The sequence below is a fragment of the Eretmochelys imbricata genome, chromosome 1 (assembly GCF_965152235.1).
Source record: "Eretmochelys imbricata isolate rEreImb1 chromosome 1, rEreImb1.hap1, whole genome shotgun sequence".
Lineage (NCBI taxonomy): Eukaryota > Metazoa > Chordata > Testudines > Cheloniidae > Eretmochelys > Eretmochelys imbricata.
Genome location: NC_135572.1, coordinates 31373178 through 31398147, shown reverse-complemented (window position 1 = coordinate 31398147; position 24970 = coordinate 31373178).

The window sequence follows — 24970 nt, the reverse complement described above, 5'->3', positions numbered from 1 at the left end:
GGCTTTGTGCATTCGTATATAAGCACTTGAGATAACCTGCTGATTGCCCCACATTCTCAATAAGAGGCAGGAGCCCTCCCCTCACAGACATTCCTGCCTGTGCTTCCTCTTGGTATCCCGCTTTCCCACTTACCTCAGGGCTTTGGTCTCCTTCCCCCAGTGAACCTAGTGTAAGCAGTGTCAGGATGAGCTCCACCCTGACATCTGGTGGTGAGGTGTGGCAAGTTGTGGAAAAGAACTTCAGGGGCTGATCTCATTTGCATAGGCACACCCACCCCACCTAGAATGAGGCCATAGCTGCCCAAATGGTCACTTTAGCTGCTGTGGGATCCCCAGTGTCTCTGTTATTGGGGCAGGAAAAATAAATTGTTATTACGCTGATTATGGGAACTGTGCTTGGAACTGTACTTGGCCTTTTGTTATGATGGAGGGACTCACCATCAACTAAGTAGCACTCACTAGGCAAGGGTCATGGGTGTTAAAACTCTGTGAATGGAGAGATGCTGGGGACAAGTATCAATACTTGGTAGCATGGGCCCGTTGGTGAGGTCCTTACATGCTAATTGCACTTTCTCCTGTCTCCACTGTGGAATGTCAGAGCTAATTTTGATTCCATTAGGAGTCTAGTTACAGGCTGCTGTGCTCACTTTAGGCTAATAGTGCACCAGTACTGAGGCTTCCCTACTACAAGCTGAATTCACCAAAGAGCTGAACTGACTAAGAGCTGAAATCACTGAGCATTGTGTTAAGTAGTGGGGGAGCGTGAAGATATATTGTGGAGCAGTTTGCAGGACGGCTGGAGTGCCTTGTGGACAGGCTGGTGGAGCAGTGCGTAGGACGGCGGGAGCTGCTGGTGGGACGCGGAGCTCAGCGAAGGAGTTCGTGGGGCAGCTGGCAGAGTGGAGTGGAGTGGAGCGGAGGCCTATGGAGCTGTGGGGCGGTCAGCTTCAGATCATGTAAGGTGCCTCTTACCCCCGTCCCATCTCCACCCAGGTTGGGAGGTAAAGCTCCACAGATAAACTTTCGAACTCTGGGGCTGCCCTGACCAGGGACAGAGACTTTTGGGTCATTGGACTTTTGGGACTTTGGGTGATTTGGGGTTGCCGGACTCAAGAACCAAAGGGAAAGGGGCATGCCCCAATTTGCTTGGGGTGGGTTTTTTGCTCATGGGTTGTGTTATGAATCCTGTTGATGGTGTTTCCCCAACATAATGCCACATTGTTTCTCTCTGTTATTAAAAGGCTTTTTGCTACACTCAGACTATGTGCTTGCGAGAGGGGAAGTATTGCCTCTTGGAGGCGCCCAGCGAGGGTGGTATATATTTGTCCCAGGTCACTGGGTGGGGGCTCGAGCCAGTTTGCATTGTGTTATTGGCATGGATCCCCTAGATATTGAACCCAACCCTTGTTGCTGCCAACTCTGATGGGCAGAAGGGCAGAAGTTTAAAGCCCTCCTCACTAGGTTAGCCAGCCTGCTTGCAAAGTTGCTCTTCCCTCTCTTCGTAAAGTGGAGCCCGTCTCTGCCCAGCACTCCTCCTTCATGGAACACCATCCCATGGTCAAAGAATCCAAAGCCTTCTCTCCGACACCACCTGCGTAGCCATTCGTTGACTTCCACGATTCGACGGTCCCTACTCAGGCCTTTTCCTTCCACGGGGAGGATGGACGAGAACACCACTTGCGCCTCAAACTCCTTTATCCTTCTTCCCAGAGCCACGTAGTCTGCAGTGATCCGCTCAAGGTCATTCTTGGCAGTATCATTGGTGCCCACGTGGAGAAGCAGGAAGGGGTAGCGATCCGAGGGCTTGATGAGTCTCAGCAGTCTCTCCGTCACATCGCGAATCTTAGCCCCTGGCAAGCAGCAGACTTCTCAGTTTTCCCGGTCAGGGCGGCAGATAGATGACTCAGTCTCCCGGAGGAGAGAGGCCCCGACCACCACCACCCACCTCCTTCTCTTGGGAGTGGTGGTCGTGGAACCCCCCATTTCAGGACAGTGCATCTCATGCCTTCCAACCAGTGGAGTCTCCTTCTGCTTTCTCCCCCCAGACATATCATCTGGTACACTCTCTGCAATGGTACCTGTGGAGAGAACATGAAAGCGGTTAGTTACCTGTGTCCGCGTTGCTGGAATCCGGACATTCCCCCTTCTTCTTCTGGAGGTCACATGTTGCCAAGCTTCTTTACTGGCCTCTTGGCTCCACTGTGCAACCTGCTCTAAATCGTTAGAGCTTTGTGCCCGTAGAAGCATATCCTGACTTTTGTCCAGAAAATCCTCCGTTTCTCGTATGCAACGCAGGGTCGTTATATGTTGCTCCAGACCTTCAATCTTCTCTTCCAATATGGAGACCAGCTTGCACTTTGTACAGACAAAGTCGCTTCTGTCCTGTGGAAGAAAGACAAACATGGCACATCCAGTGCAGGTCACAACAGCTGAACCCCCCCCTTCCATATCACCCCAGATTGGCTAAACAGAAATAAGAAAATTCAGTAACTCTGGTATAGAGTTTATCATAGAATCATAGAATATCAGGGTTGGAAGGGACCTCAGGAAGTCATCTAGTCCAACCCCCTGCTCAAAGCAGGACCTCCCCTGACTCATCTCATATTAGCTTTAAGGATAGTGTTACTCCTTTTTGGCATTATCATATTCAGGGTCTTGTGGGTTGTTTTGATTAGGGGGAGAAATTGAAAATTGAGTCAAGTAGTTCTTTCATACAATCCTATTTATTGACAATGAATGTACACTGTGTCCTGCTTCTCTGACCACAGTAGAAATTTACCAGTAGTCAGTTTCCTCACTCACAATTTCAAGATCGCCTTTCCAGCCAGCACTCTGCCCAAAAAGCTTTCTCTTGGCTTTTTCTCATGTCATAACTGCTTCTCTTGCTGTTTCTTTAGCATTCTGCTCCCCTCTTTGCCTGCTGTACGTCAATACCCAGTCCCCTGCATTTGCATTCAGTCTATTCTTTGGATGGTGGTTTCTATTGTTTTAGATATCACTAAACAAAGAAGGGTTTAATTGCTCCTTTATTTTGCCTGAAAGGAAGGTAGCCGACATGCCCAACAAGTTAATGCTATAGAAATATAGCTGCACGATTATTTTGAATTCCTAATAAGTACTAAAATCCTGATCAAACCAAACCATTTCTGATTTGACTTCCAATAAAGTGTCCATTTAATAAACTGCTGCCACCCTCTGGCAAAAGTTTTTTGTTTTATCTTGTGTTTTACCACACTCCATTAGACTGTCATACTTTGTTTGACTAGCATTCCCAAGCTTTGAGTACCAAGATACTTACTTACCCAGATTCTCCCAAATAAACTGGAACACCAAACTTTGGACACTTTACCGTATTGTGTGATCTTTGCACCATGTAAATAATACATACTCTGTATTTCATAATGATAACACAGGAAGAGTTCCACTGCCAGGCAGAGTCCTTAATTCATACTCTGGCTGATCCTATCTATGTAGATTCTTATATAGAGATACTTAGACAGATCTCATCACAGAAGAACCTCAGCCCATCACGAACGTAAATGAATTTATCCTCACAATACCCCTTTGAGAAAGGAAGTTATCCCCATTCGCAGTAGGGGAACAGAGGCCTATTTGTACATAAAACATATAGTGGCATAGGTATGTCAGTCACAAGTGTAAAAAAGCCACACACTCTAGCAACAGCACTAGGCTGACAAAACCCTCAGTGTAGATGCAACTCTGCCACCAGAAATGTGTTCTGTCAGCATAGCTAATGTTCAGGGAGGTGGTGTTCCTACGTTGGCAGCATATGCTTTATATCTATGTTAGGGGGCTATGCCTGTATAGCCATGCTGGCATTGGATCTGTAGTGTAGAGATAGGCAAACGCACAGACATATTCAGGTGCTGATCATTCAAACATTTATGCACATGTGTAACTTTGCTCCCATAAGCAGTCCCACTGAAGTGCATAAATGCCTGTGCATAATCAAGGCTTAAGTGTCCAAGGCTTGTCCAAGATGACGGTAATTGTGGTGCAGATAAGAAAACACAGATCTCCTGCAGCCCATCCAAAGCATTAATCACAAGGCCATCATCCTTCCTTCCTTCTGATGTACTCCCTGTGCCATTACTGCCTTAGAGTTCTATATTCCTAGAGTGGAACAGTGTAGCTACCCTTAAATGTTCAAAAATCATGAAACATGCCCCCTAAAAACATGAGATTGGCTTAAAAGTCAAGAGGATTTTGAAACTTATTTAATTTTTGAGTCTGTCACACATGTGAAGTCACGTTTTCAATCTGTCCTCTGAGACCTTCAGAGCTAGAACCGTAATTTCTTGAAATGAATGTCCAGATTCTCATGTTTTCATGGAATTCCAAGAACTGGGGCTTTAAGAAAGATATCAAATACCATGGGAGTTAGCTGGTAATGAAATTCCCTTTCAGTTTTGCCACGAGCTGCCCATTTTTGGTGCAGCTTCCTGCTTTTTACTGGTTTCAGAGTAACAGCCGTGTTAGTCTGTATTCGCAAAAAGAAAAGGAGTACTTGTGGCACCTTAGAGACTAACCAATTTATTTGAGCATAATCTTTCGTGAGCTACAGCTCACTTCATCGGATGCAACCGATGAAGTGAGCTGTAGCTCACGAAAGCTTATGCTCAAATAAATTGGTTAGTCTCTAAGGTGCCACAAGTACTCCTTTTCTTTTTGCTTTTTACTGCTACCTCCTGTTACATCTCAGAAGGTTTGAATATCATGTGAAATACACCCAAGCCTAGCTACATAAATTCTGCAGGGAATAGATGAGAAATGTATAAAGAAAGGTTACAGAGCAACATAGGGCTATCTGAACCCTAGTCACACCTTGTATCATCTCTCCATCTTGTACTTCCTGTGAGCCATTCACCCTTTTGCTCAGGAGTGCCAAAGAGAAACATGAAAGGGCAAAGAGGAGCAGCAGGCGTAGTGGCACTCAAGATGAATTTAAAGGAGGCAGGGACTTGAAAGTCAGCAATATTCAAAAATCCCATTGGGAGTAAAAGTCAAAGACATAAGGCAGAGATTAAATAGTAATGTCTCAAAGCAAACAGGCTGACAAGCTCCTGAGTAAGGGAGGTCTCTGAATATTAAAGGATAGAGTGGGTGTTGGGGGGAGAAGAATAAACCATAGGCAACTAGATCTCTTTGTAATGTATGCTGCTGCTTTCTATGTATAGCACTATTGTGTCAGCCCAGAAGATCGGAAAAGTATAGATTTAAAATGAAAATAAAACCGTTATTTGCAAATAAAACAAGCCCCTATCCAGGGGCTGGATTAGTTAATAACATCCCATACAGAAGGTGGGGGAGGCAAAGAGGAAGAGGATATGCTTGCCCAGCCTGCTCACTCCTGTGGGGCCTGCTTTTGTTTGGTACAGTGCTTTCCTTTTTGGACCGAGCTGAAGAAATCTCTGCTCCTGACTACCGTCCATAGAGCCACAGAGCAGAAGCCCTCTTGCCAGACGTGCGTGTGCACTAAAGGGACAAGATGCAGCCTGTCTTTCTTCTTTTCTTTGTTTTCTTCCCCTTTCCTGTCATCTGTGGTTGTGACTCAGGCCACACTGAGCCAGAGAGCTCTTTCCACATGTGTGCAGAGCAAAGTTTAAAATAGTTTGTGATTCAGCTCCAGCGATGGAGTTGGGGAATATAGGTAAAGGTGGGAAATGTGGAGGGCCAGGAGGATGTTGTCGGTGGAGGCTAGTGAGTGATGAAAAATTATATGGTTCTGAGGAACTGACTGGAATCCTTAAACGATCATTTCCTGACATTCTACTTTCTTCATTTCCCCACTTCTTAGCCCCCAAAGTGACTAGAGATTTGGGGATCCCCCATTTTTGCCCCAACATGAGACCGGATTTTCAGTAAGCGTTGAGCACGATCACCCACCCTTTGAAAATCTGGTCCCTTTAAGAGTATCACAAGGTCGTCACATGAAAATCAAGGCACAAAAAAATCACCAGTTACTTTTAAATATCTTGGTCCTAAGGGGTAGAATTCTTGTAAAGAAAGTGTGATCAGTTATGGCAGGGGGACTCTACTGACACACAACAACCACCTTTACTTCCGATTGTGAACATGTCTAACTTGGTAGAGCATGCAGACACTACAGTGCAATGCTGGGGAATAAAGCATATGATAATGACCAAATCATATAGTTGACATGTGTTGATGCTTTGTAAAATTTAATTTTAAAATGTTTGGAAAAGCTGTGTTTTTAAAGCTATATAAATCAAACTTAGATGGGTTATATTTAATTGTGTCCTCTCCCTCCCTTGCACAATTTCCTCCCCCGCCCGCCAACCGGAAACACAGTGGATTGCTTTTGGAAACTGACACTTGTATAGGTATCTCAGCAGGCAACCAGCAACTGAAATCTGCAAGTGAGAGCTCTCCCTCTCAGCTGATGGCTGCATGCTGACTACCTATAGTGTTCTGACCCTGTTTCCACAGAAACCAACAGCTCAAGTTAATTTTAAGCCATCTTATTTGAATAATGGAATAAATTCAAATTAAACAATATCACTTTTGGTAATGAAACTGCTGTTCTTTTGGTTTTTTTGTTGTTGTTCTGAATTATATGCCCCTGATTCTTTTTTGCTCTAGTTACTTATTGTTAGTTTCTTAAATGGCAACATTCCTGTAGAACAACTTTTGCTAATTAGATGGTGCAGTCTGTAGTCTGCACCCAGTAATAGAAAAGTCTTGTCAAGGTTCCTCCCCCACTCTGAACTCTAGGGTACAGATGTGGGGACCTGCATGAAAAACCTCCTAAGCTTATCTTTACCAGCTTAGGTCAAAACTTCCCCAAGGTACAAAATATTCCACCCTTTGTCCTTGGATTGGCCACTACCACCACCAAACTAATACTGGTTACTGGGGAAGAGCTGTTTGGACACATCTTTCCCCCCAAAATACTTCCCAAAACCTTGCACCCCACTTCCTGGACAAGGTTTGGTAAAAAGCCTCACCAATTTGCCTAGGTGACTACAGACCCAGACCCTTGGATCTTAAGAACAATGAACAATCCTCCCAACACTTGCACCCCCCCTTTCCTGGGAAATGTTGGATAAAAAGCCTCACCAATTTGCATAGGTGACCACAGACCCAAACCCTTGGATCTGAGATCAATGAAAAAGCATTCAGTTTTCTTACAAGAAGACTTTTAATAAAAATAGAAGTAAATAGAAATAAAGAAATCCCCCCTGTAAAATCAGGATGGTAGATACCTTACAGGGTAATTAGATTCAAAATATAGAGAACCCCTCTAGGCAAAACCTTAAGTTACAAAAAAGATACACAGACAGAAATAGTTATTCTATTCAGCACAGTTCTTTTCTCAGCCATTTAAAGAAATCATAATCTAACACATACCTAGCTAGATTACTTACTAAAAGTTCTAAGACTCCATTCCTGGTCTATCCCCGGCCAAGACAGAATATAGACAGACACACAGACCCTTTGCTTCTCTCCCTCCTCCCAGCTTTTGAAAGTATCTTGTCTCCTCATTGGTCATTTTGGTCAGGTGACAGCTAGGTTACCTTTAGCTTCTTAACCCTTTACAGGTGAGAGGAGCTTTCCTCTGGCCAGGAGGGATTTCAAAGGGGTTTACCCTTCCCTTTATATTTATGACAAGTCTAAAGATTCAAAAGATTGCATTAATTTTAAAACAGAAGGCGTCTGTTACCTATTTCTGTACGTACAGCTGGAGAAGTTAAAAGGACAAGAAAAGTGGTGCTGGTTTTTGTGACAGACATGGCAATCTCCTGCATATCTTTGGGAGACCTTATTTCTGTGGGCCAGAATTTGCATTAACCCCTCCTCAAGTATTTCCCAGGAATCCACTTCACACTTATTGTCCCAAAAGTCCATTCTTGTCTGGCACACAATATAGTCCTTTGAACCCCTATGCCTCACATCTCATCTCCCCCACCTAGAGAGTTTACACACAATCCCAACCTACAAAAATACATAATCTTTGCATTTAATACAATGGACTTCAAAGATACTCAGACTTAATTCAATAAGGTCGCCCAAGGATATGCAGGAAACTGACATATCTGTCACAGGTTAAACTGGTGAAGTAGCCTCGGCCATGGTACTGTGTGATAGACCGTTATGGTCACCTAATATGCCAAAATGCAAGTTATTTAAACATAGCTAACATATACCTAGCCATGTAACTGGTGAGATCAGGGATCTTAGAATAGTCCATTGCTCCTAGCTTTTTTCATGCTTCAAGTGCTATCATATATCAGTGCATAATGTGACCAAACAGTAGATTCTGGTTCTCATTGAATAACAAACCTATTATCTGACTCCAAACTACCTGATGCAGATAGGAGCCCTCCTGTCCTGCCCCAGAAGACTCAAGAAGAGGTAAGAAATAGAAACTGACTGATAGCACTCACTAGTTAGCAGGGAGAGAAAAGGAAAAAAACAAAAAACAAAACAAACAAACAAAAAAAACCAGCGTATCATACCAATTAGAGGGCTGAAGGCAAAGTGGTTCTACTGGCTGGCCAATAACCAGTTACTCTCTGAGTGTTGGGTGTGACTAGCTGGCCACTTGCTCTGGTTGCCCTCCTTTGTTACAACAGTGTAAGTAACTGCACGGAAGACAAAGGAGCACCCAGAGGAGTTGTGGGGAGTGGTTTCAGACATCTCAGCCCCCCCCTCCCCCCTGAGAGGAGGAGGCTAAAGTCACTCAGCCACATATTTCTAAATTTCCAAAGGGTTTCAGGGGTCTGTATTATTTTATCCACAACAGTTTGCTTAACGCTAGTTTCTGCACATGCATGTCTGCTAATTCACGTTTGAAAGGCTGCAAAGGAATGACAGATTCAGTGCAGTCAGAAATACAAGCCTGGGGGGTGGTTCCTTGTATGGAACCTTCTCCAAATCAGAAACTAGGGCATGTTTCTGATCTGCCTTGTCTAGAAATATAACAAGGTCAAAATTAGTCTGTTACACCACTTTTCTTTCACCAGTCCATGTTAGTCCTGTCTTTAATTGGGGGTGGGGGGGGGATCATTACGCATGATCATCAAATACAAAAAATTGGTTACCCACACATCTGGGGCTTTTCTCTGCTTATTAAATCCTTAATGAGTGGTATTGTATTGCAAGGAACCCAGGAGCAAGAGAGTGCTTACAATCAAGCCATTTCCTTCCTCCATTCTTCTTGTGGCAAGATTTTTGTATTTTCCATTAATCTCCTTTGATTTCATTTTCTTCTGAGCCATGATAACCGGATAATAAACTCCACCGTACAAAGGACTCATTAATAATACTGGATCCACTTAACTGATTGCACAAATAAAAGGCATCCATTGCCATAGTGCCAGAGCTGGTGGCCATATAACATAATAGGCCTAAATTATGGGATATATTATGGCTTTGCATCATCCCACACTATCCAAAAATACTCACATATGCCCACCAAAGTCAAAACAGAGGGAATAGTCACTGAGAGAGACTGATGACCAAGAGGATGTCAACACCCACAGGGAGAGGAGAACCAGATCAAAAGACGTATTTGTGCTCTAACCCCTACTGAGACATAGGCATCTGGAAGAGTGCCAGGAGGTGTCCATTCCAAAGCAGAAGATCCCATATGGAGAATGCTTTACTAGTGGACAACATAAATGCTACCCTGAAGTCCAAAAACTAGTGTGCTCCTGTTGATTTTATCTAATGCAATGGGGCATAGGGAGCAGTCTCGGAGATAATAGTGTCCTAGATTATTTAGGGATTTAATGTATAATAATCAATACCTTGAACTATACCCAGGGGAGATCACTGTTGTAATATGCTCTCCTCATGCAATCTAATCCTGATTGCATACAGCTGTTATAAAGGGGGACAGCTGATGGTATATGCTTCCATTGGGTAGTGTTGGGACCAATAGATAGATCTTGGACAAAATAGACATTCACTCAGTAAATTGTTTGCATTTTACATGCTTTCCATAGTCATAGGATTGAATCATAGGGGTTGGCAACCTCAAAGGGAAATGACCGATAAGTGGAAGATTGTTGAGAGCAGGATGCACTCGGGGAATATATGAAACCACCCAGAGAAGATAAAGGCTTACATTGCATATCACCTGTGATGGAGTGGATGGCTGTAACAGGTTGGCCTGTCCCTTTAAGGACCAAGAGGCATGGCACAAGTTGGCCAGTTCCAATAGCTCCACTTCACTATTTTTGTGACCACTTAAGTGTTTCCCAAGTGCGGGGGGGTTGAAGGCACCAGGGCCACAGAAAACCCAGGAGGATTGTTAAGAGGGTACCCAATGAGAGAGTTCCTGAGATCTGAACTTTTCTTTCAAAAAGGAACTAGATAAATTCATGGAGAATAGGTCCATCAATGGCTATTAGCCAGGATGGGCAGGGATGGTGTCCCTAGCCTCTGTTTTCCAGAAACTGGGAATGGGTGACAGGGGATGGATCACTGGATGATTACCCGTTCTATTCATTCCCTCTGGTGCACCTGACATTGGCCACTGTCAGAAGACAGGATACTGGGCTAGATGGACCTTTGGTCTGACCCAGTATGGCCACTCTTATGAACAGGGTTGAAGTTCCCTGAGGCAGAACACAGCTAAGGAAGCCTGTGGGAGATGAAGGAAATAACAACAGCAGGGGTGTCCTGGGAGCAACTGCCTGAAGCCCAGAGAAGGGGAAGGTAGGACCCTTCTGGGAGAAGAGGTTTGCAATCAGGGGCTGCTTCTAGACAAAGGAAAAGATGTTACTCAAGGAGGGGAAAAGCCTCTTAGAGGCATCACTCTGGTTGAAAGGTAGGAAGAAGGCTGCAGCCTGGGAAGGAATGAAGTAGCAGCAGAAGGTAAATCCCAGAAGGGGGATTCACTGTATCTTTGTTACCTGTATGGGGTTTGACTAAAGGGGAGTGGTGGAGAAGAGCCCTCGTGAAGCTGGGGATCCTGTGTTCGGGACTCTGGTTACAGAAGGTATTTGACACAGACTACAAGACTGTATTTTGGTTTTGAATAATTTTATTTGCATGTTAATAAAGCCTGCCCCACGTTAGGGTGTTAAAAGGCCACTAGAGGGTTGCTGCTCTCTTGAAGAGCCAAACAGGAGTGGTATTACTGCTCCTGGGAGTGCAAATCTTGCAGAATTAGACCCCTTGTGTACATCCTCACTTGTCTGGCATGTCAGGTGGAAAATAAGGTGTAAATCTTTAACAGTGAGAATAATTAACTTGGCACAACTTACCAAGGGTTATGGTGGATTCTCCATTGCTGACAACTTTAAAATCCAGATTGGATGTTTTTCTACCAAGACACGTGGTCTGGCCCCCGACCCCAGCGCCCTAGGCTCAGGGGCTGGCTTAAAAAGGTTCACAGGCTGAATCCGGCCCGTGGTCTGTAGTTTGCCCATCCCCTGCTGTACAGCATGCTCTGTTCATGCTCAACCTACTTGTTAACTAATCTTTTCATTCCTGACTTGACTTGTTCATTGCTGTTTTGTTTGCAGTAGAGTTCTCTGGTTGTCCTCCCTCTTATCTGAGACATTAGGCTAGCTTAGACATTCTGTCTTTTCGCTTACTGACCCATTTACTTTATCTTAGCTGGAATCTCTGTCGGTAAGACATTACACCTGCACATGTAAGTGAGCCAGGTGCAAACAGCAGTACAAGGCTAGGGCTTTCCAGACTTTTCATTGACTTGCAACAGTATTTGAGGAGGGGAAACCAACTTCCTCCACACCGTATGGGTTGCTGTGGTTTCACATTTAATTTTTTGGTATTGGACCCTTTTTTGTTTTGTTTTGTTTTTTTATCCTGTTCCAACTGGTGTCATCTGTTTTGTACCAAATTTTTAACTTTTCTGCAATAATAAGAGGACAAGTTTTCTCACTGCATATTACTTAAAGCTGTTCTAGTTTGTATAGAATGTGTCCTACAATTGTTGCTTCCATACTTCCTTAAAAGCAGTTTTACAACATGTATATTATAGACAGTTAACAATGTGTCATTAATAATAATAATAGTTAATAATAATAAGAAGAATAACCTTGGTTTACTCATTCAATACATGCAGTACTTTTGCCGCTATCTTCTGTGAAATGCTTGGTCATGTTCCCACAGAATCCCTGCCATCTTGGTTTCAGAGCAACATGATAATTTCAAACAGCCCAGTTCCTGTGCCAATCCTATTAAGTTTATTTTAGTGTAGTTGCCCCTGCACCTTGGCAGTGCCCAGGTTATATTCTGACCCATACATTTGGAAGCAGTCAAGTTACACAGAATCTCTTACGTTTTAATGATTTTAACTACATTGTTTAGTCAAACAACTTAAATTGAGATTCCTACAGTGAGCTGCAAAGATCTTTATTTGTAAGAGTCTTTTCACCATCAACCAACTTGCTAACTGCTTGAAAGACCTGAACCAAGCACAGATTTCTAGAGTTCAGTCTGACTCCATTTATCATCCTGAGAATGGAATTTTAAAATGTTCATATTCTAAGAATGTCAAAAATAATGTTAAATCATTCTAGTGTCTTTGTAGAATTTAGATCAACCATATAAACTATTTAATAATGACTACAAATGTATAACTATCCAAATAATTTAAAATATACACATTAGCAATTATCCTTCCTTCATCCAGCCCCGGGACTTCTCCTCTGTCTGAGATGCTAGCCACAGGACTTTCTGACTCCAGCCACTCTCCTGCCTTTTACTGTCCAGGGAAGAGCAGCTTCTGGGTTCCAGGAACAGAAATCCCAGGCCAGCAGAATTTAGGTGAGGGGGGAGCTGGAGCTGTGAAAGCTGCTGCTGTGTCTGGGGCAGAGGAGAAGTACTGAAACAACAGGAGGTGGGAAAGTTCTGCTCGTACTTCTGGGTCTGGGGCAGCAGCTTTCTCTTAACTCCCTGCCCCACCCCCTGCTTGATACTGCCCAAAAATTCTGTCTGCCACAATTGAGACAGAGCCAATCTATACACAAAGGTGGGGCCCAGTGAGCCCTGCAGCCTTTTTCCCAGAGCTCTGCTCCTGAGTCCGTCCCTGAAAATCAGGAGCTTCTAATGTCATTGGGACAGCATCTCCAGCAGAAGCAATAGTCCCATGACTCATGATTAACTTGAGAGAGTTGGTGATGCTGTTGATGTGGAGCTGGAGGGGGCTGCTCGTTGCTAAACTGTGGAAGGGCAGATGTGGCAGTGTGGTGGGGCATGGAATTAATCAATTGGAATTTGTGGGGAGGGGCTGGGGGAGAAGCTGGAAGCTTTCTGCCACTAGGCAGTATTTTATACAAATGTGGAATTTTATCGCCGTTGGGTCCTCCAGCAAAGGCTGTTGCAGCAGGGACCAAAATCACACACCCTAGACATTTGTGAGAGTTGGCAAGACAATAACTGTGATGCTAGTTTTGAACATTTAGAGCTGCTATTCAGAGTGGCCATATATAAGAAGGAGCTAAGTCTATGGAAACAGCAAATAAAGACACGTTCACCTTGACCATAGTGTCCTGGGTCTCTGGAATCTCTACAGGGGAGTTCAAAAATCAGAACTTAGACCAAAACCCACAATATAGTCCTTTAAATAAATAAAATCTTGCTTCAGGGGCCAGTCTCATGGAGCTGACTCATGACTTTTGAAGGTGACAATACTGATGAAGCAACCTGCCCAGGGTTAGCAAATAGTCTGAGACAGAGCCAGGACTTAAACCTGCATCTCCTGAGTCCTAGTCCAGAGCCTAAACATAAAACCATCCTTCCTGCCTATACAACCAAGATTTGTGGAAAGTGCTCCCCTCTTTCAACCTTCATGCTTTCTTCCCCTCTATTTTCCCACCACCACCACCCCTGCATGTGATTTTCCAATAAAATATAACAATAAGTAAAACTAATGAAATGTAAATAAGCTTCCTGCTGCTAACAAAATGAACCAGGCTTACGCATATATGGTAAATAGTGAAAAAGAAAAAAAATCGCCTTCTAGAAAGACCGATAAAATCAGTTCAAACAAAATTTACACAAACAGGATGTAAAAATTATTGGGTTTTTTGTTTGTTTTTTAATGGTGAATTTTAAAAGTACGTAGAATTTCCAATTTAAAGGCTCTTTTGTAGCTTGCATTTTGCTCATCTACATGCTCCCACCAGCAATTCTGAAAGCCAGAGCCCCACTTCCTCAGTAGAGCCTTCCCATCATGAAGTAGGAGAGCTCTAGTTTTATGGCTTTATATGGAAGTCTTCTTCCTGCACCCATGTTGACATTGTTGTAATAATGGAGGAAGAAAAAAAGCATCTAAAAATACAGACACTCACAAATGGCTACAGCATAAAACCAAGAAAATGTTTGCATATATTATTCAGTGTGACTACAAATTATAACAATATTTGTTCTTAAACTTGTAAGTAGTCAGAAAAAGTAACCCTAAATACATGTAAATTGTTCTTCAGCTGGGAAAGATATCTTTTTTTCAAGCTGGCAAGTATGCCCACACCAATAAACCATTCTAGTATCTTGCATACTCTCATTTTTTACTGTTTGCATATTAGAGCCTAATTCTTGTTTATGCCAGTACCACATTATACTTCCTCTGGCAATGAAAATAGGCATAAATTACATTGACCCCCATTTTAAGGCCCCTTTATACTGCCAGAAGGGCATAAGTGGGCTTGGTATAAATAAAAACCAGACCAATGATATCTACGGGCCATATCCTGTCCATTTTTTTTCCTAAGCAGAATTCTCCATTGATCTTAAAGAAAGTACTGTAAGTTCATTTTTCAAAGGAGTCAGAGAGTGATGACAAAAAAATAAAAAGCAGCTGCCGGAACTATTTCTATAACAGGTAATCTACCTGATGGCAGTTAATATTGCTATATCTTTGGTATCTACTGGCATTATTTTTAGAACATACATGTATGCACTGTGGAGGTGACATATACCAAGTAATTTGAAAAAGAATGGGTGGCTTGTACAGGGCTTTTGGCTTACCCTGGGGTGAACTTTGAAACCCTGCGCCCCCCACCCCTTCAGAAGCAGCCCTCAAAGGAAACTCTGGAAGGCCACACAACAGCTGGGTTCTTGAGGCTCATTCTGAGCCAAGCTTAGTGGCTGATAAGAGAGGTGAAAGCTAAGTGCCTATTTGACACCAGAGCTGGCGGGGAAAAATATAAGATTTTTTGGAGGAAAAAAAAAAATCAAAGTTCTAGCTTCTCAGGGTCAAGTGGATCCATTTTTTTTCAAAACCTTTCCAAATATTTTTAAATTTGAAAACATAAACACTTTTCATTTACCAAAAACCCAGTTTTGAGTAAAGGGAAAAAAATCAATAACAAATTTGATAATTTTGTGGAAAATATAACCAAAAAAAAAATAAATTATTTTTTAGAAGGCCATTTAGCCACTAATAGCCTTTTTTCATTCAAAATAAGCTGTTTAGCTAGTTGAAACAATGCAAGGTATTTTTCTCCCAGAGGGATGAGAGAGACAACAAAGACAGGCAATTAGTAGAGAAGGCTGAGCTGAGCAGTGTGACCGATATTGTAACCATATGCAGGATCTCTGGGGACTTTTGTATTAAATATATGGATCATTGTCAGCTAGGGATTGTATTCCACTCTATGGTGGAGTGTTATCACAACTTCTCCAGAGATTAGTAACACTAGGGGGAGGATGACTGTGGCAGACCCTGGGACTGTAAACCACTCCAGAGAAGAACCACCCCCTGGGATGATGTGCATACATTGATTCAGAGCAGTACCTGACACAGAAAGGGCTTTTGGTATAAAAGTCTGACTTTAACCTGACAAGGGGAGAGGGTTCATTTTGACTCAATGAATGACTGACATTTGTTCGTGGGGAAAACCAACCCCGCTAGAACGTGCCTGAGTCCCTCCAAGACTGATAAGAGAGAGAGAGAGAGAGAGAGAGAAGGGGGCTACTGGTAAAGTGTTTAGATCCTTTTATTATTTGTTTTTTTCTAAATGCTTCTGTCCTTAAATGTACTCTGCTTTGATAGAGTTGGTGGGTTAATTATAATCGCTCAGGCTTCCTGGCCATAGCCCTTGAAGAGAAAGTAAAGCAGAGGGGCTGGGCTTCTGGCCAGACCTATTGGGGAGAATTACAGTGAATTGCAGGGGAGCCATAGCTTTAACCCTTGTTCAGAAGGGAGAGGGATGTGGATCCCTGCCCAGAGAGCGGTGAAAGCTTGAGGCCAGAGAGGGCATTCTCATTTTGGTATAACTGCACCTTTCAGCCCACTCTGATCTGCTCCAGGAAAGCCCTCTAAGGTCTCTATCCACCACCTCTCTCAGCAGAAGGACCTGCCTCCCTCTTCCTCCTTGACCAATGGTTAAGGCATTTACCTGTGATGTGGGAGACCCAGGTTGAAGACCCTGCTCTGTGTGATGCAGAGCAGGCAGTTGAACCTAGGTATCCCATATCCCTGCTGAGTTTTCTATAGCCTCACTTCTTTCCGGAAACTGTTGGTGGAAAAAGTCTCGGTTTTGTTCTGCATCAGAACAAAATCAAATTCTGAAACCTCTAAATATTTCTATGAAATGGAGTTCTTGTTTTTTTCCAGCTGGCCCTACTGCTAGCAAACAGCAGCTATGACAGTGATGTGTACAAAGCCTCCTTTCCAGTTCTTCTCTAGGGTGCTGATTGAGGTAATGAAGGTTTAGAATAATGCCTTGCCACTTTTGCTTTCCCCTCTTGAGTGTCAAGTCACTGCTTTAGACTTTATCAATGCCATATAATATCCATGCAGGTTTGTTTTTACATTCTGTGAGAGCAGAAGTAGTGATAATTATGAATCATACTGGAGGCCAAAAAGCCATAAATATTTAACACACAGGGCTGAGAAAAGTGAGACTAAGACAAATAAAAGGTATAAGAATTACAGTCAGAATAACACTGGAAATAGGATGAGTTTCAGGGAGATGAGAGAATAAAATAAGAATGCTGCATGTGCAGTGCTGACATTAATACTAAATTGTGCTTGTAGTTAAAGGGACATTGCCCACAAACTTTAGTTAATAAAAAAAAATGACTTATTGGTATGAGAGTAGCATGTACAAGATGTTGTACTGTGCTAGGTGTGTGCCCACTGTCTGAGGGTACATCTACATTTCAAACAGGAGGTACAATTTCCAGCTCCAGGAGACATACACATGCTAGCTCTGATTGAACAATCATGCTAAAAATAGAAGTGTAGCCACAGTGGCAGGAGGGGCCAGCTGCCCCAAGGACAATCCATACCCAAATGTCCTAGATGGTACATGGGTGTCTAGTCCCTCCCGACACTTGTGCTGCTATGGCTACACTTCTATTTTCTCCAGCTCGATCAGCACTAGCATGGGTACGTCTTCTCGTACTGTAATGTATGCCTCCAGGTCAAAGTGATGACATACCCAAAGTCATTCCCTGCCCTGAAGACAGACAAAAAGAGGAGAGAAAGGAAGTAGACTTATTCACATTTTAAATTTGGGGAGCTGAAGCAGAGAAACCCAGCCAAATCACCTAGAAATCTGTGGCTCAGGCTGGAATTGAACTATGCTTTCCTAGTTTCAAGGGTAGTGCCTTAGCCCCCTGACTGCCCCTCACTTATAGCAGTTTGCTACTACTGCCTCTTGCTAGTTTCTGTGGGTTTTATGACCACACATTCCTTTTATTTGTAAATGTCTCATTCCGCAGCTGCTGTGTGAAAAACCCAAACAAACAAGGGAGAAGGACACCAGTGAAATACAAAATAAACAAGTAAAAAAAAAAAATCCCAGATTTTATTTTCTCTTATCTCTGTTACAGTGATATTTAGATATCAGATTGATAACTGAGGCAATATGGTTTAACTCTTGTATATGGTGAAATTGGAATGGCTAAAAATCTACAATGTTTTATTCATGCATGTATTTAAATGTTGGTGTAATGGCTGGGGGGGGGGGTTTACATTAGGGTCTGAGGAAACTAAAGACCCTGCAATTTAGCTGCAAGCACCTCTTTTTTCTAATAACAGATCCATAAATGTGTCTCCATAAAGAGGGAAAGACTTGACAAAAATGCCACAGGGGATTAAGTATATTTCTGTAGTGGCTCCATATTATTGCACACAAAGAATACTGACTGCTTGCAAGGGAAAGTAGTCGTGTTCTGCTGGAGACAGACAGCTTCTTGTAATTAGCTAATGATTGCTGGGATGCGGGCTTTTAGCTGCAAAATCTGTTCCCAGCCAGTCCTCTCCACATCTTTCTTGCAATCCTCAGTGTTGTTGGGAGAACACAAAGTTTTTCATGTCATGTTCTCTCATTCCTCTCAAAAGGGGGCAGAGGTGCAGATATGGACAACTACATAGGCCATTTCCTTCTCTCACATATAGGATGTTACAGATAAGCTTATACTGCACTTGTATGAGGATTGTGACATGAGGACCACCCACTTCATCTTCCACTGTTTTCATGTATGTTTGGCCTCCCTTTTCATCTGTAAAGTGTCTCACCACATTCACTTCTGTTGGGGTTCCAGTAGCAGACTCCCCGCTGTGTTGTTCTACAATGTCAAAGCAACTGGAAAGCCGGCTTAACTGGCTATGTGGAAATTCCCTTTCCATGATAGAAATGACTGGGAAGTGCAGAGGCATCAACTATATCTCAATGCCATCTCCCAGTGTAGGAGGGGGGAAAGAACTTGTGGACAGAGCACCACTGCACTCCTGAAATCCTCAGCTGCTAGCATGCCCTCTTGGGGCCATGCATTGGCAAGCACAATTTCCAACAGCCAGGAGGCTCCTCTAATTTGCACTAAGGACTGAATCTGCAGCTGGTCCCTGCATCAGCTCCAACATTATGATTTTGAGGAGCAAAGCAGAATTCCTGTCTTGCTGTACCAGCAAATTGCATGTAGTCTGCAGTACTATTCTGAGTCTGTATGAGTGACAGAGGAAAAAGTCACTAGGAAAAGGATTAATTCTTTGAAATAGCAAATTGAATTATTGATTAAGAAGTTTCCTACTTCTCCTATCTCAGCAAAAATCATTTGTCTGTGCTTTTTGAAAGTTTTCAAACACTTATGAAGTTCCCCTTCCATCCACTAGTAACAAATATTGACAGTAACAAATGTGAAATATTTCCCTTCACCACATGACACCATCTTAGGTGGTGTGGACTACTTAGCACTATGAAATCTGACGCTGTTCTAGTGATACAGAATGTGGACCTATTCTGGCCCATTAAAGTGAAAAGGTTTTTTGGGAGAGGTGTTGATTTTTTGTTATGGATTCCAATAGCAAGTGGTTTGGGGCCTTACTCTGGACTGTGTAGTTTTTATCAAGGGCTCTGCGTGGTCCATGATTCAGCAGCCACAGGACTTGCAGTGCAATCTCTCCCTTTGCTGTAGAATTCTATTCCAGAGTCTAAACATAAAATAATTAGAATTTCATATGAAGATATAAAAGGAAAGCTACTGAACTATTTGATCAGACAATTGACCTTCAAATGCTACCAATCCCTGCTCTGCCATTCTCCCCCATCTCAGGTGAGTGCCTTAACCACCAGGCTATTGGCTATTGTGGGGTGTCTCGTATACCATTTTTTCCCAGAAAAACTTCAAATGGTCTTTTGTCCTAATGCAAAACAGAAAAAGTTTAAAATCTCAATTGTACGTGACGGGGAAAACTATTTCATTGGAAATATAATTGCAGTGGCTGGCTCAGCTCTGGGTCCCTCCCACCCCGCATTGTCCTAGAGCCCAGGCTCTAGCCTGAGCCCGGAAGTCTACACGGGAATTACACAGCTCTGCAGCCTGAGCCTTGTGAGCATGGGCCAGCCATGGGTGTCTGATTGAGGTCTAGACATACCCTTTGATATCAGTAGAACTGCATCCACACTAGAGGGTTCTATGGTTTAGTTATGTTGGTTTCTAAACTGATCTAGCTATAGCAGTACAAAAATTGTATTACGTAGACCAGTCCTTAGAGGTATGCCTCTGCTTGAATAGGAGAGGTACAGTCCTCGAACAGAGGTGGCTAGAATTGTACCTATGTAAATTATAATACCTTCAGGAGTATTTTAAGGCGGAGTACTTATTATTCCTGTAGCTCTCCACCAGTACAGCCAGCTCAGTGTTAGCTGGTCTCCAGGAAGCCCGAGTTCTGGCAGCACTCCTTACTATAGTGATATTTGTCCCCTTTGAAAAGTTAATATTGTTGCTTGGGCTAGTGAGCCCCTTCACCTTATCTTCTGCCATGCAGAAGCAAATGACGAATGTTTCCTGCAAGCTAGTAGTACAGAGGGAAGGTGTTTACTGTCCCTTTGGTCAGAGAGAAAGTCATAACATAACTGCCAGAATCACATATGCAATATAATACAAAATATACAAATCAAGGAGGCAATGGTTGAAGGTGTGGGATGAAAACAATGCTCCTTTTTAGTAACCCAGTATCAGTTCTTCTAATTGTTCCCAGATTTTCAGAGACCATCTGTGGAAGGACCATTTGCCTTTTCATATCTTAGTTTTCATTTTTTCAGCACAGCTGTTGTTGGTAATAAGTTGAACAATCTGAAGCTTGTGGCCTGTTCACACAACATAACTCTCCCCATTGCTTATGTTGTCGTCTTTTCAGACTTCTGCATTTTTACTATTTATGACCGAACGGTTTCCCTCTTAGCATCCACATGCAGTGAAATGTGGAGTAATAAAATATAATGAGGGAAAGGCAGAGTGCTTATGAGCAAGGAAAAATAGTAGAGGAACTTACTAATAGCATCCTTATTATCCTCCATTAGTATCAGGCCTAGACAGCAGCAGAATTCCACCAATCATTGCCCAGCCAGGGCAGGGAAACCTCAGAAATTTTGGATGTTTATCAGAAGCTTTTCTGAACAGGTTTGCAAACATGGTCTGGAAATACTTCAGGAACGAGATTTCCAATGGCACTTTGGCACTTCCATTTGTGCTCTAGTTAGAACTGGGGCAGGGGAAGGTGCTATTAGCGATCCACGGATACATGCTGTAAGAGTAGGAGTTTACTCCATTTTAATGGACAAAAATGGCCTTCCTCACACTATTGCACAACGTACAGTGCTGCAGCTCTCCACCGGGCTGCCATCCTCTGCCCTATAAAGGGATACATTTCAGAGCTGCTGTGTGCATGCATTTGGGATCCTTCGGGTGAAATGTGCTCTGCAAATGTAAGATACAGGGCCTACTCTTGTTCCCCATTGAAGTCCATTTCAAAGCATCTAATAACTTCCATGAGCGCAGGATTAGGCTCAAATTATAATAGTAAAGTCACTATTATTAGTCATTATTTATTGTTAGGATTAAATGTTACAAAAAGTGCAGAACTTTTTATCTTGCCAAAAATATTTTGCTTAACTATCTATTGTGTGGTGACTTTCTTTCAGATTGAAATTCATCCTAAACCATCATTTTGTACTTCTAATGACAGGGAGACCGATAGACTTTTCTTTAATCCTTTGTGAGAAGAATTATGTTTCAGCATCACTTTGAAAAAAAAATGGTCTCAAGACAAAATAAAAAAATACACCAGGAGCACCTCCGTCATCGAAACATGAAAATAATTTAGCATGTGTCATACGTCCCTATTCAGAGATACACAGAGATGCTTGAAACTCGACATACTACTGAAATACAACTTGAATAGCCAGTACAGAAGGGCATATAGGAAGAGATGAGACTGGATTTCGCTTTCATAAGGCCTGGACTTTATAATGACCAAGGTCCAGCAAAGAATCAGTTTTCCAGTGAATACACATAGCTTGATGACAATGGGTGTGAACCTGAGCTCATTTCCACCCATTGTGCAGCAGTAGTTATTCCTGATTTACTCTGCTGTAAGTGAGATATGAGTCAGACCTGCATTCTTCACCCTGGGTAAAATTTCCAAAAGCACCTAAATCCCATTAAGGTTCAATGAGACGGAGGAACTAAGACACCTTTTTTGTTGAAGGTGGGATTTAGGGAGACTGGAGGTACAGCATGAGTTGGCATGCCTGCACCAGCTCTTATCTAGCTAGCATGGCTAAAATAGCAATGATGACACCATGGAAGGAGCTTCAGTGTGGGCTAGTACTGGTGCATATTCTAAGTCTCCATTGTGCTTATATAACCTGTGCTGATGCTTTGCTGCTATTTATCATAGAAGATTCGGATTGGAAGAGACCTCAGGAGGTCATCTAGTCCAACCCCCTGCTCAAAGCATAGGTATGTCTCCGCATGCTTCAGTCACACCTCTGACTGCAGTGTAGGCGTACGCTTGCACTCTTAAGTCAATTGGGCACTTTTGAAATCTTTACCCTATGTCTAATTTTCTCTCCATGCCTATTCACTAGAACCCTAATTCTCTCTGTATCTCAGTCGTCATGTAGGCCAGGACATCTCCGATTGTAGACTGGAAAAAAATTGCCTTTTTGTACACTACACTACTGTTATTCCAAGTCTTTTACTGCAATGTATTGACATTAGAAATCATGACTCTTGAAATGGGGCATATAGAAAAATATCTCCTATAAAGAAAGAACAGGGTATGTCTCTCTTTCTCTGCTGGATAGACCATATTAAAATTTCAGGCCTCCAAACAACCACGACACATTTGACCCCTTTTTTCCTTCTAATAACAGAAGATTCCCATTATGTTCAGCAAGCCTCGTGATTCTGCCCCTCACTTCAGTGTTGAAATGGCGTGCGCCTCCTTCCTTCCAGCTACCACTCCTTCAATATTTCTTTTGCAGTTCATCATGTTTATGCAAGTAGTTGTGTATGACCCCTTTACAGACATCATCATTTACTAGGCAAGCTCAGTCTCTATGCATGCCTTTATGCGTATCTATCAAATAAGCTGAAACCTTGCTTGAATCTTAAGGAAGATTAAAAAGATGGGGAGAATGAGAGATGAAGGTCTGAATTAAGGCACCTTCAGAGGAGCCTGAGGAAAACAGAGTCTGTAATACAGAACAGTAGCTTCTACACACAAGGAGATGTTAAAAAAAAAAGATATAAAGCTGTAAACCAAAATTTAAAAAGTCAGAAGACCATTGAAGACAATGCATAAAAGGAGTGACTTTCAGTGGGACAGGAGCTGACAGATTTTCTCCCTGAGCAGCAATTGTACTGGGAAGCACAATAAATGCTAAAGGACAGTTATTTATTATAATCTCCAGAAAGGTCATCAGTTATGGGAAAGTGGGTGGACAATTTTGGCCATAAATAAACCTAGCTAAAATGTATTTGCAGGGTAAATTTAAAGAAATCGCTTTGTTCCATTTGCAGACCACATGCTGATACAGCATCCTCTCACTTCAATAAAAAAAAAAAAAGAAGAAGAGGCAAGCAGCTAGGGACAAATTCAGTCTCTTGCTTATGCAAAGAAGAAAAGCTGCAGCCAGGAAGGGGCAGTTGTTGCACCATCATCCTGGTTCCTTTAATGTCTGTGATATTGACGTTGAGCATTCTTGCCACTGTTGTGGACACAGGCATTCTGGGTATGGCTCATGGATCTGCTGCCCATTATCTGAATTGGAGCTACCCCCAAACTTCCTCCTCAGCATCTGATAAACCCTACAGCTAATCAGAAATTTTCTGACTAAATGATTTTCATGGGAAAATGTTGATTTGTTACAACCACAACTCCTGACAAGGAAGAATCAGTGTCAATGCATCTCCCAATTAATATTTTTTAGCAATTTTGAAACACGTTGATGCCCTGTGTTGACATTTTTTTAAAATGAAAACCTTTAGTTTTTGACTCAAAATATCTTTTGTGCCAACGTTGTGGGGTTTTTTTGTTTGTTTGTTTTTAAAAGGTCAAAATCAAAATGAAAAGTTTTGAAATGTTTGAAATGAAATGTTCTAATTTACCCAATCCAAAATTCTTTTTCTAATTGTCGGTTCACAAAAATTTGAGATTTTGACTGTTTGTCCCATTCTAAGATAGAAAAATTTCAAAATCAAAATCTCTTGCAGGACAAGAACCATTTCTTGTCCTGCTCTTCTCCCTAGCTTGTGCTAACCCCCATGCAGCAGATCTGTGTGTGTTTGCAGGTAGGAGGGGGGTAACATATTGAGAACTCTATTGATTTGAATTTTATTTAAGCAAAAACACTCATACTAAGGAAACAAACTTGGCAGACACACTTAAATTAAGTTCATATGTGGTTCCTGAAAACTCGGCAGAGTATATTGATAATGCAGCACAGCATCTGACTAGTATCAAGTAAAATGATTGAAGGTTGAATCAGAATTCTCTAGCTTAGCCTTTTGTCCTGAGACTCTGGGCTCCCTGGAATGCTCTGGCTATCAGGAGTGTTTGCCAAAGTTTAGGATTTGAGCACAGCTATAATTGTCAGAGCTAGAAGTGCAATGGCTGCAGCAGCCAGAACCACTGAAGTAGCATTGAATAGATTAGAGAAGGACTGTAGAGTTCAGCCAGGTGTCTAGGTCTGTGTAGGTAACAGGGGAAGAGGATTGCAATATCTCTGGCACTTCCCTTTCTCATTGTAAGCAGAGGTGCAGGGAGTATCTTCCCAAGGAAAATGTTGTTACTTGCCTGACATTTGATGCAGTCTAGTCCATTCCATTTGCACTTCAGAAGTACTTTTATGAGCTCCTGGGATAAGTCAGCTTTGGCAGGGATGATATAGCAGTAGTCAGAGAAGGGATGGGTGGGGAGGGGAGTGTTCCTACCAGAGACCAGGGACTCGTATTACTTGGCCCTTCAGTTTGGTGCTACATTTTTAACAAGAGCTTTGGGGAGTGCCTAAGAAGTTACTCCAGCATATCACTTTCAAGACTTGTCACTTAGGGGCATGTTTTACCTCTCACCATTCTCATCCCGCACACATCCCCCTCTTCCTTGCCCCCCATGTGTAATCTGCACAGGTAGATGTGGGTGCTATTTTGGAGGCACTCCTGGCCCAACCAGGGTACGGACACACACACAACACTACTTTGTCAGTAA